This window comes from Dasypus novemcinctus, chromosome 24 (genome assembly GCF_030445035.2).
Source record: "Dasypus novemcinctus isolate mDasNov1 chromosome 24, mDasNov1.1.hap2, whole genome shotgun sequence".
Lineage (NCBI taxonomy): Eukaryota > Metazoa > Chordata > Mammalia > Cingulata > Dasypodidae > Dasypus > Dasypus novemcinctus.
This window is the reverse complement of record NC_080696.1, coordinates 20,434,390-20,450,476: the sequence shown is the minus strand read 5'-3', so window position 1 is coordinate 20,450,476 and position 16,087 is coordinate 20,434,390. Positions and strand designations below refer to the sequence as shown.

Below are 16,087 nucleotides of genomic sequence, written 5' to 3'. Positions count from 1 at the left end.
CCTTTGGTTGTAGTTTTATCCATCGCCTCCATCGCAATGACTCCTACTAAGATATCGGAGGATAAAAGTGGTTGCAAGATGCTCGTGCGTGGTTGCCTCTACTCGCTGCCCCCTGAGGAACCCTCAGGAGTGGGGCCAGCGCTCAACTTGGCGCAGGGTGATGGGTGAGGCGGGCCAAAGCGGTGGAGCAAAGTCGTTTCTGAAAGACTCCCCGACACCACTCCGGGGAGAGCTTCACAATGTTTAATAGCCACCCACTCCTTTTGGGTGGTGGGGTGACTTCCATGCTGCAAGAGGCACATTCCAAATTCGGTCTCCCTCTGGCCAGACTCACCCCACCTCCTAACTCATTCCTCTCAAGATTCGCCGGATGGTGCAGGCCAGAAAGGTATCCCGACCTAGGGCTCCCAGGAGCAAGGATTCGGTGTCCCTCGACCCCAGCCCTTGCTGGCGGCATGTGTAGCTCTGGGCTCCAGGCCTGACAAAAGTCTATTTCTCTCAGGCCTGGGAGCTCCGCACTCTTCCTTCCCGCAGCTGCCAGACTTGGTCTTTCCCAGAAAAGCCGCAGCCTCCAGGGCTTTTTTGGTAAAGCACAAAGTGGCCCTTTCCCCTTCCTTTAAGCGGGGACTCGTGCGCCTCTGAAATCTACTGCCCTGGCATTCACCCCATCTCTTGTCTCTGTTCCTATTCTGCAGCAATGGTCAGTTCTGGACTCCCTGGCTTGTATCGCTAGCCGTTGCCCTCCTGGAGGGAGCCACTCGAAGGGGGCCAGGAAAGAGCAGGTGGAGGCAGAAAGCTCCTGGTTTTGCGTCTGAACTGGCAAGAGGAGGTTGCGGACTGGGCTCACAGAGTTCCCAGCTAGAGGCCAGGAGAGGCCAAGGGCTTTGGGGTGGACATAAGGGAGCGGTAAGGGGAGGCGCTGAGAAGGGGGTCTAGGAACAGCCACTATTCCGGGGACTCCCAGGCGCTCTCAGCCCCCCTCAGGAGGCAGGAAGCCCATCCACCCCACCCCCAGCATCGGGCTACCTGTAGCCACCCGAGAGAGCTGGGCACCGCACCTGCACGGTGATGCCGCCGCTGCCGGCGCAGATGGAGCCGATCAGCGCAGCCCGGGAGCAGCGGCGGCGAGGTCCTGACCCCTTTCCCTCCGCTGCTGGGCCAGGGAGTACGGCAGGCTCCTAATCATCTCCTACGAATGCGTCAATTAGGAGGGCCTGGGCCATAAATCCTAGGCTCCCTGGAGGGAGGGCAGGGGTCGCCAGGCCTGGGGCAGAGGCCACGGGCATGAATTGCCCTTGGAAAAAGAAAAACCAGGTCCCAAGGAGATAAGGACTCTCCTCTTAGGCAGCACGGAGCACCTAGTGCAGTCTCTGGCTCCGGGAGCCTTGGGCAGGCGGCGGGGACAGAAAGACGTTTGAGGGCCGGGGCCTTGGCCATCAGGTTTGAGAGCACGGGGAGAGGGATGGGATTAAGGAAACCATTGGAAGGACCAGGACTGTCCACGAGGGCGCGCAGGGTCGGGGTCAGAGCGGGGGAAAGGGAGTGCTTTGGATGAAGGTGGGCCAGCGGAACCAGGAGCTCCGGCAAGGTGCCGAGCCGAAGGGACTCCGCAGCCCCCGATGGGAGCGCCCCTTGGTCTCGGGGAATTCTCGCCAGATGGCTTGTAACCTGTCCGCCCCTGACCTCGATTTTCGTTGCCTATATCACAGGAAAGGTTGATTTCGAGGTGGACTCGAGGGTAAACGCCGCAAACAAGGCTCAGCCCGGCGGGTCCCCATGATCCGGAAGAGCAACTTAAGCCATTTCTTTCCCCTTCGGTGACGGGCGCGCCAAGAGAAGAGCACATAAAGCCGGTTGTCCTGCCCTGAGAGCCGGTTCGTCCCCAGCCGCCCTGAGAAGAGATCATCACTGCCACCTCTGCCCGCAGAGCGCGGGGCGCTGTCAGGAAGGCGCTGCCCAGGGCGACAACTTCTCTCCTTCGGCCTAGGCCCCTGTGGTTGGGGGAGGCGTTAGGGGACTGGGCCCGCGGGCTCTCTGGGGTGGCAGAGCCCGCGGGCCCTGGCCTCACCCCCCAACCCCGCCGCCCGCAGCCAGCTGCTCGGAACTACACCGCCGTCGCCGCTGCCCTCTCCGCCGCCCGCCCGCGGGAAAGGCTTACCGTTTGTCGCCCCCTGTCGGTCCCCTCGCTGGGCTCCGCGGATTCCCGCGCGACGGGCTGGGCCGGGGACAAGGTGGCCCAAAGATGGGGTTGAAGAAGGAAAAGAAGCGTCTCCCCCACCTCCCCGGGACGCAGCGTGGCCCGCTCCAAGGCCCGGGAACGGCGACGTGGTCGGCGCGGAGCGCGCAGAGGTAAAGAGCGGGTTCCGCCGGGGTTGGCCCCGCAGTTGTCCCGGCCCGGGCGCAGTGTGTAACGAGACGACGAGCGGTCCCTCGGGCGCGGGAACCGCGGAACGGAGGGCGCGCGCCGGGGACCCCGACAGGCCACATCCGGTTAGGACCGATCGCCTTCAGGGGCGAGGACGGATTCCGGGGAGCCGATCGACTCCGGGGAATTGACCCAGGTTTCCCGCGGCGGGGAGGGAAGGGGAGGGGAGCTCGGGGCCAAACGTCTGAGACAAAGAGGAGGCAGGAAGGAGGTGACTGCCCTCCAGGGGTCTGGGATTGGCGGTGGGGAGGACTTGCCGGTGAGTGGTCCCTGGTAGATCACGCTCCCTCAGTGAGCCCGGCACCGCTCAGGCACTCGGCGGACCTTGGAGAAACAGCCGGCCCTCGCTTCACTCTCCTGCGTCGCTTTGGGTTTCCTGGGACTATTTCGGGGAGTTTTCTGGGTGCTAAAGCAGCGAGCATATAGGAACCCGCGGGGGTGTTCCCGGTGCCCAGGATTCAGGGACTCCAGGGCAAATCAAGGCCAGCAGATGAAAGTCCCACTCGCGTTCCGCAGAGCTGAAGGAGCGACAGTGGTCCCGGCGCGTCGGGGCGCGTGTTTCGGTTCTGCCAGGAAGGACGCGAGCGCAGAAAATACAGACGGCATTCCCCAAGGGCCCTGCGCAGAGCCCGCGCCTAACTACAAAGAACGCGGGGTTCACCTGCCGCCGGCACGCGTCAGCCAGCTTCGGCGACCAGGGCTCAGCTTTTTGCTGTTTTAGGAGCCGTGAGTCGTGTGGTGAGAAATCAAAGCCAAACGAACGAGTTTCTTCATTTTCTACTTTTAGAAACGCGCTGGCTGCGTTTGCCCCCACCCCTCACAGTGTGCAGAGGAGATCCCGCTACACCACGCTTAAAAAGAAGAAGAAAATTGGTAAAAGGGAACTGAGAAGTGGCTAGCTGCAAGGAGCACTTGGAGGGATGAGCTGACCCAGATCGGGGAATTGCAAGTCCTCAGGGAAGGCGCCAAAAGCGGAACTAGCTCGTCGGAAACGGGAATGTGCGATAAGGCAGCCCGAACCTGAGGTGCCAGGAGGAGGGTGAGGGGAGGAAGGCGGCGGCGGCGCGGCTGACGTGGCCGCCGTGCTCCCTCCTACCCACTGTACCCTCTGGGGAAGGCGGGCGTGCGCGCAGCACCTGCCACTCCAGACTGGAACACGCGGGCTCCAGGCTCTCACTGGAAGGTGAAGAAGGCGCTGCCAGTTAGGATTAGAAGAGCCCGGAGAGGCGTAAATACTTTGAATAAATACCGTCCTCGGCTTCTCACCGAATTTTTCCCGTGGTTCGTTTTTACTTGGCTGCTTGTGGGTGAGGTGGGCTAGCTTCGTTTTATTTGCTAGCTTGGAAATGTTTATCTTCGAAAGCGGTCAGGTTAGCAGTGGGATGGCGAGTCGTTTCTGTCTACACTGGCTGCCGAATGTGGGAGTGTTCTTGGAAGTGTACCGGGAGATAAGCAAGGGGGAAATGTTCATTTTCCTAAAATGAAATAAACAAAAAAAGATAGCTTTGACCCCCGTGATTAACAAAACAGTGGACAGCCAGGCTTCCCCCTTTCCGTTCGGAGGTGTAGGAGAAAAACAAAAACCAGAAAACTGATTTGCGGTGAAACCCCTAGTTGAAATAAACAAGGGGAAATTGAGCGTGGAGAAAAAAGGTCTAAGATACTTTCTACCCTGACGTGCAACTTTTTAAGTTGCAACTTTTAAAATGTAGCATTTGGGTGATAAACTGCAGGAGACTGGTGCCCTTTGTAGGAAGATGGCTTTCTTTGGGAAGATAAGAGCGAAGGAGCAGTGTCCTTGAGGCACTTCTGTGCATGTCATCATGAATGTAAATTTCAGGTCTCTTTCTTGCTATTATGTTTTCATTTTTTCCCTGGCAGTGACCATGTCAGACCAGTCTCAATTTCTCCTTATATAGATGACCTATACTGTGTCAGATCTATTTCACTTCATTCCATCAACATAAAACCCACAGAAGGCTCCAGGCACTGGTCAAAATTCCACCTTCTCAGTGAGCCCCCAGAAATGATTGTGATATCCCTCAAAATCTGGAGAGCAATATTAAAATGGAAATATTTGGGAAACTTAAAATGTCCATGGGGCATATAGGTCCTGATAGGTGGGCAAAAGGGGGAGGTCTAGGAGTAGCAGCAGGGTTATAAAGGATAGAAGTGGGCATTTGCAAAAGGAACAGACAGTGGTAGAGTGACAGAGTGACCACCTTGGAGACTTGCAAAGGCATTATTGGGTGAGGCTGTCCCGCTGGCTAGAGGATGCCCCTGCAGCTCATGCTTGCTTTGCTGCAAATATTGACACGTGTGAAGCATCTACACTGGCCCAGTCTAATTGGAACCAGCTTGAAATGTACTGCCTTTGAATGCAAGAGGGATGTTTTTTTGGAAATTTCTGATCTAACATGGACCTAGAAGTTAGAGAACAGATCTACAATACTGAAGAGCTCGGGTGGAGTTCTTGCTCTTTACGGTAAAAGAATGCCTTTGTTTACCTGGATTTGCCCTATTTCTTATCAAACACCAGTCCTCTCCAATTGTAAGTACAGAAAACGTAATGCAATTGCTGGAAACGGGGCAATCCGGAGAGCTGCAGGAATGTTGTTTAATGATACTTCACCCATGAAAAGAACGCTGAAACCTGATGGTTGACGGTTTCCAGGTTCCCCTCCTGCCAACGCACAGTGAGACTGGATTACTGCCCCATCTCAGGCACCCATTTCCAGCACACTTCAAATCATCATCCAGAACTAGATGTTAAGGAAGTCATTTTGCATAACCCACGTAACTGTGGAGCAACATCACTCTTTTGGAATCAGGACATTGTTCCAGGGTGTGAAACAATGCCTTTGTTTCTACTTTAAGCTCAGAAGCCTCAGAGGCCTCTATTGCTTGCACATTCTCATCAAAGGAGCATTTCCTTCACATTCATTTATCATATGCATATCCCTAAGCAACTTCTCCCTGCAATACCATTTACATCATTTTCCTTGTCAGAAATCAAGTGTCTTTTATGATGAGCTTTCTTTAAGGCACAAATGGAATTTTTACTTGTGCATTACCTTTTACCACTGGTCTAGTTTTAACAATTATTCCTCGATCTTTTTCTCTCTATTTGCTGCACTATCCCCATGCCTGCTTCAGATAAATGTGTATGTATATTAAATATATATGTGTATATGTATGTGTGTGTGTGTGTGTGTGTATACAGAAAATATGTCCTCAGCTCAGTGATGGTTTTCATTTTCTCCCCCCTCCCCCTAGGTAGGGGCTATGGAGTTTTATTGAAGACCCGTAAGGCCTCCGGTTTTGATTTAGGGTTTTGGAGTTTGTGATCTCATTGCCCGGTATGGAAAATATTAGACAGGGTCTGCAGATTGTAGGCAGGAAGAGACCCCAACCACCACTGTGGGCCGAGTGCCCCCGACCCAGCGCTGCAGTAGCCCACAGCACAGCCGTCCAGAATGGAGCTTCAGTTTTTATGCCTTGGGACAGAGACCTCTTCTGCCAGTGCTGCTGGTGAGAAGGGTTCTCTAAGTCGTGGATTCCAGGGCAGCTTTCAGATATCCTGAAGGATGCCAGGGTCCCAGGCCCAGAGATTCAGCTCCAATTAGTCTGATCAGTCAGGGTTCTCAAGCGCTTTCAGGAAGTTCTCACAGGACTTCAAGTTGGAGGAGCCCTGCTTTAGGAGAAATGAGGAAGGGAAGGGACCGCGTGTCCTTGTCCCGATGCTTCTTCCTTGGCGACTGTTTCTCGGATGCGCAGGGAAACACCGGCGGTCGTCTCGGCTCTTCTCCGGCAGAACCCTCCCATGACACACGAAAACATGTCTCAGCCCCTGACTACAACGACCTGCTCGTGGCTTTCACACCGCCGCACTTCGGCCGGTCTTTGAAACAGCCGCAAAGGAACAGCCGCAAAGGGAGCACGCTGCCTTCTCAGTCTCGGGCTGTCCTAGGTTTGCGTCTTTAGAAACAAAACAAAACAAGAACCCTCTGCTTCCAGCCCTCACACAGGTGATTCCAGCCTCCTAGTTAAGTGCAACCATCTGTCCAGGGAGCTGGAGGGGAAGCCTGCGGGAGTCAGCGACTGCGTTAGCCGCTGGCTTGGGGGAAAATAGGCTTCCCGAGAGTCGACAATGAATCATAAACACTACCCACCGGGAGTCAGAATAATTTGCATTGTCCAAGTAGGTAGGAGTTGAAATGGACTTTTAAGGTTTATCACCTGCAAGGCAGCAGGGCAGGTTTAACCCTTAAACTTCTGATGAAAGACTGAAATCATCTTATTTGGGCTTAACGTGCTTTCTTGTTTTTGCCATGATTGTTATAGTTATTACGGAATTGCTTTGCCTCCAGGTGGGAGGAAAACCTTTTAAATCTGGCTATGGTAATGCTGCATTTTTGAGTGCTTTTCTCCAAGAGTGCTGACTTGTTGTGATGATAGAGGCATTAGTGAAACATCAGGGTCCCGGGGACCAGCAAAGGGGAAGCGACAGAGTAAGGGAAAGAAAGAAAAACATTCCACCCACCCTTTGTAAAGTCTCAGAAATCAATGCAAAGGAAGCTCCTTCTTTTCATTTTCATCAGCCTCATGTAGGTAATAAATGTTAAGATTTAAGCTTTTAGGTTCCAAGAAAATCTGGGGGTAGTTCCTTCACAGCAGGAACTTTACGTTCTCCACTTTAAGAGTAAAGTGTTGCCTGCAGTGGTTTTTAATTTCCACTTTAGCTATAAATTCTTGTTTCTAAGTCACCACTAAGACTAGGAGAACAAATACACAAATTCTTGTGGACGTTTTAGGTTTTGTTTATTTTTAAAAATTAAAATCTGCTGTGGGCACCACTGGAGGAGATCTTAAAATGTATATTTTAGAAACCTGCATCTGTTTTCTCAAATATCTTGTAAAAAAATCTTTATGTTCGTCTATTTTTATGATTATAATATTTGTATTGTTATAAGTTAATGTTAAAATAACTGAAAAGCACATGGAAATCAATAGAGTAATAATAACAGCTAAAATGCCCTTAAAATGTTTCATTATTTCTTAGCAATAACCAGAAGCTTAAGTACTATGGAGTTGTAGCACAGTGCAGTAACAGATGCTGAACACGGCTATAGGACTGTAACTTTATGAACGGATATGCTGAGAAAATGCATTTTGACAGGATTTCTAAGCACTTCGACACTGGCAGAGTGGATAACTGAATTAATATCTGTCAGGCTGGGAAATTTGGAATATAACCGTTTGACAGACCGACAAGCTGGAGATTTGCTCCCCTATGGGGGAAACGCATCAGAGGCGCTGTCCATTTCAGTTTTCATGATGACACCTCTGTTGAGCCAAGACTCTGTTTGGTTTAATGTCTTCTCTGTAATTATGTTACACAAAATATAACCCAGGTCATTGTGCAGGGGCTATTGTTGCATGTGCAGAACATGTGTCCACATTTGCAATGTCTGCCAACTGATTGGAGCTGGACGAATCTGGCACTTTCACCTTGGTTTCTCTTTAAACTGGGGCATGGGTTTCTCTCCAGGTCAGGCCACTGGAATAGGCTGGGTCTTGGTGGAAGGTTTGATGGTGGTTTAATAGAACTCAGGCTTCGGTCCTTCTGTCATTTTAGGCTGTCCTCACTGTAGCCCCTCACTTCTACAGAGGGAAGGGGGGTTCAATTCGATGGCTTTTTGCTCTGGCAGTGCCCTAGAGTTTTTCTTTGTGTCTCTAATTTCATCTTTTCTTTTTTCATTTTTCTATTTTTAAATGAATTTTATTTGTTTTTAATTGGAGTAAAATAGACATGACATAAAAATCATTTTAACCATTTTTAGGTAGACAGTTCCATGACATAAAGTACATTGACAATATTGTGTAACTTTCACCACAATCTATTTCTAAACTACTTTCATCATACTCATCAAGTAATAACTCCCCATTCCCCACTCCCCCCCACCTCTGGTAACCCCTATTCTGCTTCTTGTCTCTGTGAATTTGTTTATTCTAACTATTTAAGTATTTCATATAAGAGAAATCATACAAAGTATACCCTTTCATTTCTGGCTTATTTCATTCAAAATGACCTCTTCAACCTTCATCCATGTTATAGCATGTACCGGTACTTCATTTCTTTTCATGGATGAATAACATTCCATTGTGTATATATACCACATTTTGTTTATTCATTCATCTGCTGATGGACGCTTGGGTTGCTTCCACCTTTTGGCATTTTTAAACTGCTGGGAAGGTTGGAGAAATTCATGAACGGACTTGATAAGGGCTGCTGCTCACAGCATGAGTACGTGTGTGTGTGTATTTTCAAGGGTGTGTTAGCACACACAGAGAGGGACCACACTTCAAGGCATATTACCTAAAGCTCCAAAATGCTTACACACCCCCAACTGAGAAAATGACCTCCTGACAGAACAGCATGAAATTCACAAGTCTAGGATTTTTCTTAGTTCAAAAGTCTAAGGTTTGAATCCTGGCGGTGCCATGTACTGAGACCTCAGCATCCTCATTCACAACGTAAGGATGAAATGACCTAACCACGGAAAATGCTCACTAACAGCAAGAGGCCTTTATTATCATTGCATATACTTCACATGTATATTGAGAAACAGATACATTTTAACTTTTGTTCCTTTTATGGGACATCTGTTAGACAGGCATTCAATGGTTTGCTAATAGAAATATTTATAAATCAGTCTGTATTGAAGTGTGTCTTGGGAAGAAAACAGTTTTTAAGTATTTTCCCACATTCCCATTTGCTCGCTATGCTCTTTTGTGGTTGAGGTGCATCACGAGACTGGATTCTAGACGCTCCAGCTCCAATGATAGTCACCAGGGAAAGAGCATTAGCAACTTTTTAGTGTGCTTTAAAGAGCTGTATCTGCTGCCAACAGAAGGTGAGTGGTGGGGGTATAAACTCCCCAGTTATAGGAAGAAGGAAATCAATGGCTGGCCCAGCGTTTTCAGAGAGTGCCAAGAACTATGGTTCTTTATGGGGCTGTGTTTTCTTGCACAGCTGGGTCCTGCATTACCCAGGAATCCTGGGCTTGTTCTGGCGTTACCTGTCATGGGACAAGTCCTGCCTTTATTGGAGATAGATCTTTTACTTCTCAGTTTACATTTTTTGCTTTTGTTTTCCTGCGTGATGTTCATTTCTCTTCCGTATTTGCCTTTTGAACATGTTCTTTCTCCTCTAGTTCTCTGACTCTGAGAATGAGCCTTGACCTTCAAGAGCCATGTTTGAACATGGTGTTATGAGACCATCTCACTGTACAGGCTGTGGCAGGCAACTGACTCCCAATTGTTTAAGGGTGACATTGTGCTAGTTTCGGCAGCGCATATACTAAAATTGGAATGACACAGAGAAGATTAGCATGGCCCCTGCACAAGGATGACACGCAAATTCGTGGCGTTCCATATTTTTTTATTTTTTACTTTTTATTATGCAAATTCCTTTAATGTCTGTGTTCACACATTTATGTTTTTATATGGCCATAATCAGAAAATTGAAACATTATATTTCTTCATTATTACCATTATTAAAATCTATATAATTACCTTGAAAAAAAAAGGGTGACATTTTGCTCCCCTATTACTACAAATCACCACACACACATACTCAAAATCACATTGCCTCTTCCTTATGCTACCCCACATTTCTAAGTTTTTCCCATTAGGCCTCCAATCCAGGATTTCAGTTAAGTGACATGTTCTATTTTTCAAAAGGCCATATCTTTGGGGGAATCAGGCTGTTAGTTATTTGAAATTTATTAATTCAAGTGGACTGCTTTCATAATCTGGAGGCTCCCATTTATTGGATGAGATACTTTACACGTTGTAGAGAACAATGTTGTGTATGCCCCCCCCCCCACACACACACACATACCTCCTCTCAGGACTAAAGCACACCTTCCCCCAGCTGCTGGGAGGGTTGATGACTAACAGCTCGCAGTTAAGTCCCCCTTCCAGAAATTTCTCTAGGCTGAAGGGAGTCATCCACTCAAGGAAAACACCCCTTCCAGGAGGCAGCCCACAGCTGGTGACTGGTCCCTGCAGGGATGCAGAGGCAGCTCTGAAGGGCCATAGCCACTCCAGAGTTCCCCAGGGGGATCGGCTGAGACCTTTACTGTGGTTGCATCAGAGCCCAATTTCTTCACTCTGCTCAGTCCCTCTCCACTCGTTCCTCAGAAGTGTGGATCCCAAGAACACTTTCCCCATAAACCACCTGCACATCCATCTCCCACTCAGTCTGCTTCCTGGGATACCCAGCCTAGGCCATGCATCATCTCATGTGCCACCCATATGGGTTTGTTATACCAGTTGCCTTGTTCCAAAGAGGAAGGGTCGAGGCATGGAGATAAAGTCATTGCCACCAAATCTTTCCAGGATGGTAGTTAGGGTAGCTGGCTCCCAACCATGCCACTGCCCTCTGCCCTCACTGAGAGAGCCTTCTAAGCAGGTGGGAGTTCTCATGCAAGGAAAGTGATTTAGCTTGTGGTGCCCCCAGGGTGAGCAGAGGGCTGGGGGAGCTGTGGCAGAGTCATCTCAGATTAGCATCAGGGCTCTCAGAATCTGAGAAGCAGGCAAAGGGCGACAAATGGGGTGAGGGGGGTGCTCCAGGACAAATACAGTGATTTTAAAATGTGGTCTGGCTCTGTTACCAACACATGTACATTTCTGAAATTGAAATACAGCAGAGCCTCGCAGGGACCCCACACATTAGAAGTTGAGAGCACGGACTGTGCTGGTGGCTCTGAAAAAAATAGCTTCACTGAGCAAATTAGTCAAGCAGTTTCGATTACAAGGGAAACATGTATCTACTGAGAAATGATTTTCAGACATTTTAGGAGGTCCTATGAAGATGTCATTCATTTGAGAAAATATAAAGAGCATTCTTTCTACAGCCAACACGCAGCTGGCCATGTGGAGAATAGGAGTAAGATGCTATTTTTACCCTTGAGGATGTCATATTCTGGCCCCCATTCCTTAAGCTTGGATGTGCATCTCCTGTAGGTCTCTGGCAGTGGGATTGATGGAGCTCCCTGCTGCGTGAACAGCACACCCTCTGAAATCTCAATTTCACATAATGATTTTGGAAAATAGCACTCTTTTGGTATTAAAACAAGGGTGGATTCTTTATGGCCTTGGAGACATTTTTTTTTTATCCATTTGAAAGACAAATTAGAAGATGTCAAAAAATGCCACCCAGGGAAGTGGATGTGACTCAAGCGATTGGGCTCACGTCTACCATATAGGAGGTCCAGGGTTTGATTCCCACGGCCTCCTGGTGAAGGCAAGCTGGCCTTCATAGCAAGCTGGCCCAAGCGGAGAGCTGTCCCACACAGAGTGCTGACCCGCACAGGAATGCTGGCCCAAGCGGAGAGCTGGCACAGCAAGATGACGTGACAAAAAGAGACACAGAGGAGAGACGATAAGAGACACAGCAGACCAGGGAGCTGAGGTGGCATAAGAGATTGAGCACCTCTCTTCCACTCCAGAAGGTCCCAGGATCAGTTCCCAGTGCCGCCTAAAGAGAAAACAAGCAGACACAGAAGAACGCGCAGAGCGCAAAAGAGCAGAAAATGGGGGTGGGTGTGGGGGATAAAAAAATAAATCTTTAAAACAAAAATGAAAAAAACACCACCCTGGTTACCTCCAGTTCTCCTGGAGAGGTGGAGTTCATGCCTGTGCATCAGAAAAACAGAGCAAATCCATGGTTGAAAATGAACCTTGAGAAATGTGCCAAGTCTTCCCATGCTCCCAAGGCATGTCTGGCCAGGGAGCACAGAGTGTCCCTGAAGGGAGTTAGATCTGAGATGGACCTGGAGGGAGGGGTGGGGTTTTGACAGGTGGAGACCCAGAGGGCAAAGGAGGGGAGCAGGAAGGGCCTTTCAGGAGAGCAAAGATGGCGAGTGAAGATTACAGCACAGGCAAGCAGGGGTCCACAGTAAGTCTTTGGCCTGGGAGGAGAATGGGGACTCGGTGCAGGCAATGGCAGTGGAGGTAGTGGGAAGACGGCTGAGCCTGGAAAGCCAGGTGAAGGGGCACCTACTGAATTCAGGGGACCCCAGAGAGGGGAGATTTCTGAGCTCAGGCCCAAGTCCTAGGGGACCAAGCAGCAGCTTTGGAACCCAAGGTACAGAATCTGAAGGTGACCCCTGACTCCAGCACGTACACCCTGTGACCAGGGCACTTCACTTACCTTCTGAGTTCCCATCTGGAAAATAGGGTCATGTGGGGAGCTCAGGAAGATTAAATGCGACCAGGTAAAGAAGGTGTTTCACACCACAGCACTGCAGTGCAAGTACATCAACAGTTGTGTTATTAATTATTATGTAATTGTATATAATTACAATTTTAATATATTATAATGTAATCGTGTTATAATTATATTATTACATTCATATAATATTAATAATTAGCACTAATATATTACACTTATAAATATATTGTGTAAGTGTAGTATATTATAAATATATTATGAAATTATAATATATGCATGTTATTAATAATAATATTATTATATTCTCAAGATCACTTCATGAAGTAGTGAGAAAATCAAGAGGGAACAAGATGAGCTGTGGTGGGGAGATGCAAAATGGGGAAAGAATCCCAGACGGGCAGTTTGCTCCAATTGTAAAACGACCTCTTTCTTCACTAAATCAGAATTTCTGCAAGCCCCAGCCTGCTGGCCTCTGATATGTTTATCCCCGGAGAACAACAGGACTGTCGTTTTCAGTCCCCTCCCTCCGCCCACCCAATACACTCGGTACTGGGGGTGGGAGGGGCGGGGGGCGGGGCTGCCATGGAAAAAGCAAAACAGCACGGTGAAGAGAACCCTAAACGGCTGGGGGCCGCAGAGGGAAGCAGAGATGGGAGGACATCCCATCCAGGGACTTCCCTGGTGGCTGATGGGAGGAGGACTAAGGACAGAGTTTCTGTGGTTCCCTTCCTAACTTAGCTTTGCTTTCCAAAGGCACCACCATCTCCCCCATTATCTGCCTTCAGGGCTTCTGCCCAGCAGCTAAGAACTGGGGGTTCCCCAAGCGCAGGGCAGGATCCAGCCTGGGGGACCTCCTGGCCTTGCCTGCGGCCCTGCAGTGTGGTGAGCCTGGCCCGCAGAGACCTCTGCTCCGCTTGCCCTCCTCGTCCTCATCCACCTCCTGCCCGCCCACACTTGTCTCCACTTCCCGTCTCCTTCCGAGGGGCGTCCAGCCCATGCACGCTATGCTCTCAGCTGCTCCCTGAGATTGCACACTTCTGCCTTGCATTGTCAGACTCTCCCTGTCAACACCTGGTGAAACCAAGACCCAAGTGCTTCTCCTCACCCCATGACACTTTTCTTAAACATCCCCCCTTCAAATTGTAGAGCCCGTCCTCTGGATGCTTCCTGCATGATGTGCTTTCCATGTCTTTGTCACATTGTCTTCCTATTTCACCCACTGGAGACGGGCCTTCTCTTCCCCAAGAAAGTGACACACTTTGGGGACCCTGCCTCATTCATTTTTAAAAATTTAAAACTTTTTGCGAATAGATAATACACTCACATGATTCAAATGCCCGAAAGAATAGTAAAAGGTCCACTTTGTTCTCACCCACGTCCTGTCCTCTTTGTTCCCTGAGCCATTCAGGGACCCACTTTTATTAGTTTCTTGTGTCTCATTTTATGCAAATATATGCAAATAAGGGCACGAGGTCTCCTTTTTCCCTCTTACCTAAATGGCAGCCCGCCAGCCGTCCTGCTGTGTGCTTTGCTGTTTTCACTCATCCTGAGGATCTTCCAATACCAGCACTTAAAGAGCTTCGTATTCTCATTTTCAACAGCTACATAGTGTTCTACTGTCTGAGGTCCCAGAGTTTATTCAGTTTTTGAACACTGACCAAGTCATTTGCTATCACAAATGATGCTACTGCATCATTTGAATGAGTCTGTCCAGGCTTCATTTTGTGGACGTGCAGGTAGGCATCTGTGGGATGAATTCCAGAAGTGGAAAATTTATGTGTGTTTGTAATTGTGATAAACATTGACAAATTATGCCAGGGGTTGTGTCATTTTGCACTTGCCATAGCAGTTTTTTTTTTCATTCTATGTGATGGAGTTAATTATGGCATATATGGTAGTATATTATTGCAGTTATATATTTGCATTTTTCCACACATTTTAAATTTGTAGTTCCTTTTCTGTGAAATGTCTTTGCTCATTTTTCTATTGGGGTTTGGCCCCGTTTTTCTCAATTTCTAGGAAATCTTTATATATTAGGGAGATTTGTCCTTTATTTGTGATATACAGGCAAGTTTTTTTTTTTTTTCATTTTCTCATTTGTCTTTTGATTTTGCTTTTGGTGAGAAGTTCTTGGCTCTTAGGAGTCAGATCTATCTCATTGATTGCTTTTGGATGTTATGTCAGGGTTAGAAAGGCTTTCCTCTTTACAGTAAGAGTTCTTCCATGCTTCCGTCTACTTCTTTTCATCGCTTCATCTTTTAAAACCAATTTTATTGAAACATATTCACAAATTATACAATCAGTTCTAAAATGTACAATCAATGGCTTTTGGTATAAACCCAGAGTTGTGCATTCATCACTGTAATTCATCAGTATTAGAGCATATTAGTGCATTCCATTATTCCAAAAAGAAAAGCCCCCAACCCCTTAGTATTCACCTTTCAAACCCTCTGTCCTTCCCCTGCCATACGTAACCACTAATCTGTTTTTTCATAAATTTGTTTGTATTTACATCTTGTACAGATGGAGTCAAACAATACGTAGTACTTTGATTCTGGTTTTTGTACTTGGCATAATTTCTTTTTTTTTTTTTTTTGCAATTCATAGAATATTAATATATTACTATTCTCCAAGGTCCTAGTTTGCTTCAGTTGTATTTTTACCCTAATATCATCCTATTATTAACATACATTTGTTGTTTTATGAAAAAAATATTATTATATTTGCTCTATTAACTACACTCATTGTCCACAAGAGGGTTCACTATGCTTTACAATCCCGTTTGATCATTTAGCTTTTCTTTTAGTGATATACATGACCTTAAAATTTACCTTTCAATCCATAGCATACCCAAATATTAGCACTGCTAATTATTATCACTATGATGTGCTACTATCACTTCTATTCATTTCCAAAAACTTACAGTCAACCTCTTATAAATTAATTCTGTGCAAATTTTCACAGCTTCACTTTTTACGTTTTATCTGTGATCCACTGGACTTAAATCGAGCATATCATATGAGTGTGCACCCATTTTCTCCAGGGGACCAACTGATGGCGGTGTCGCTCTGAACTGTGATTCCTAGCTTGACCATCACCAAAGCCTCTTAACCTGCCTCTGTGCCTCCTACTCTGACGTCCCATGCCTTTCCTCCTGTGCATAAGTGACTGTTGAGTGTTTCATTCTAAAATGCCTTTTAGGCCGTGGTGTGTTTGTTTGCTAAAAGCTGCCAAAAGCAATATACCAGAAATGGGTTGGCTTTTACAATGGGGCTTTATTTGTTTGCAGGCTCACAGTTCTGAAGCCAAGGATGTATCCAAATCAAGGCATCATCAGGCAATGCTTTCTTCCCTAAGGCTGCTGGTTTCTCCCTTCTCTTCCAGGTTTCATTGCTTCAGCTTCTAGCTTTCTCTCTCCT

General features: G+C 47.8%; 1 non-coding gene and 1 pseudogene across 1 annotated transcript; both read left to right on the top strand.

Annotated features, from left to right (window-relative positions):
* The first annotated feature begins 36 nt into the window (after positions 1-36).
* The window catches only part of LOC101434769 (rho-related GTP-binding protein RhoQ-like), a 63,648-nt pseudogene continuing 47,597 nt past the window's right edge, over positions 37-16,087 (top strand).
* LOC111764874 (U6 spliceosomal RNA) lies at positions 9,765-9,871 on the top strand. Its single transcript, XR_002797372.1, has one exon. It is a non-coding gene; the product is annotated as a U6 spliceosomal RNA (small nuclear RNA).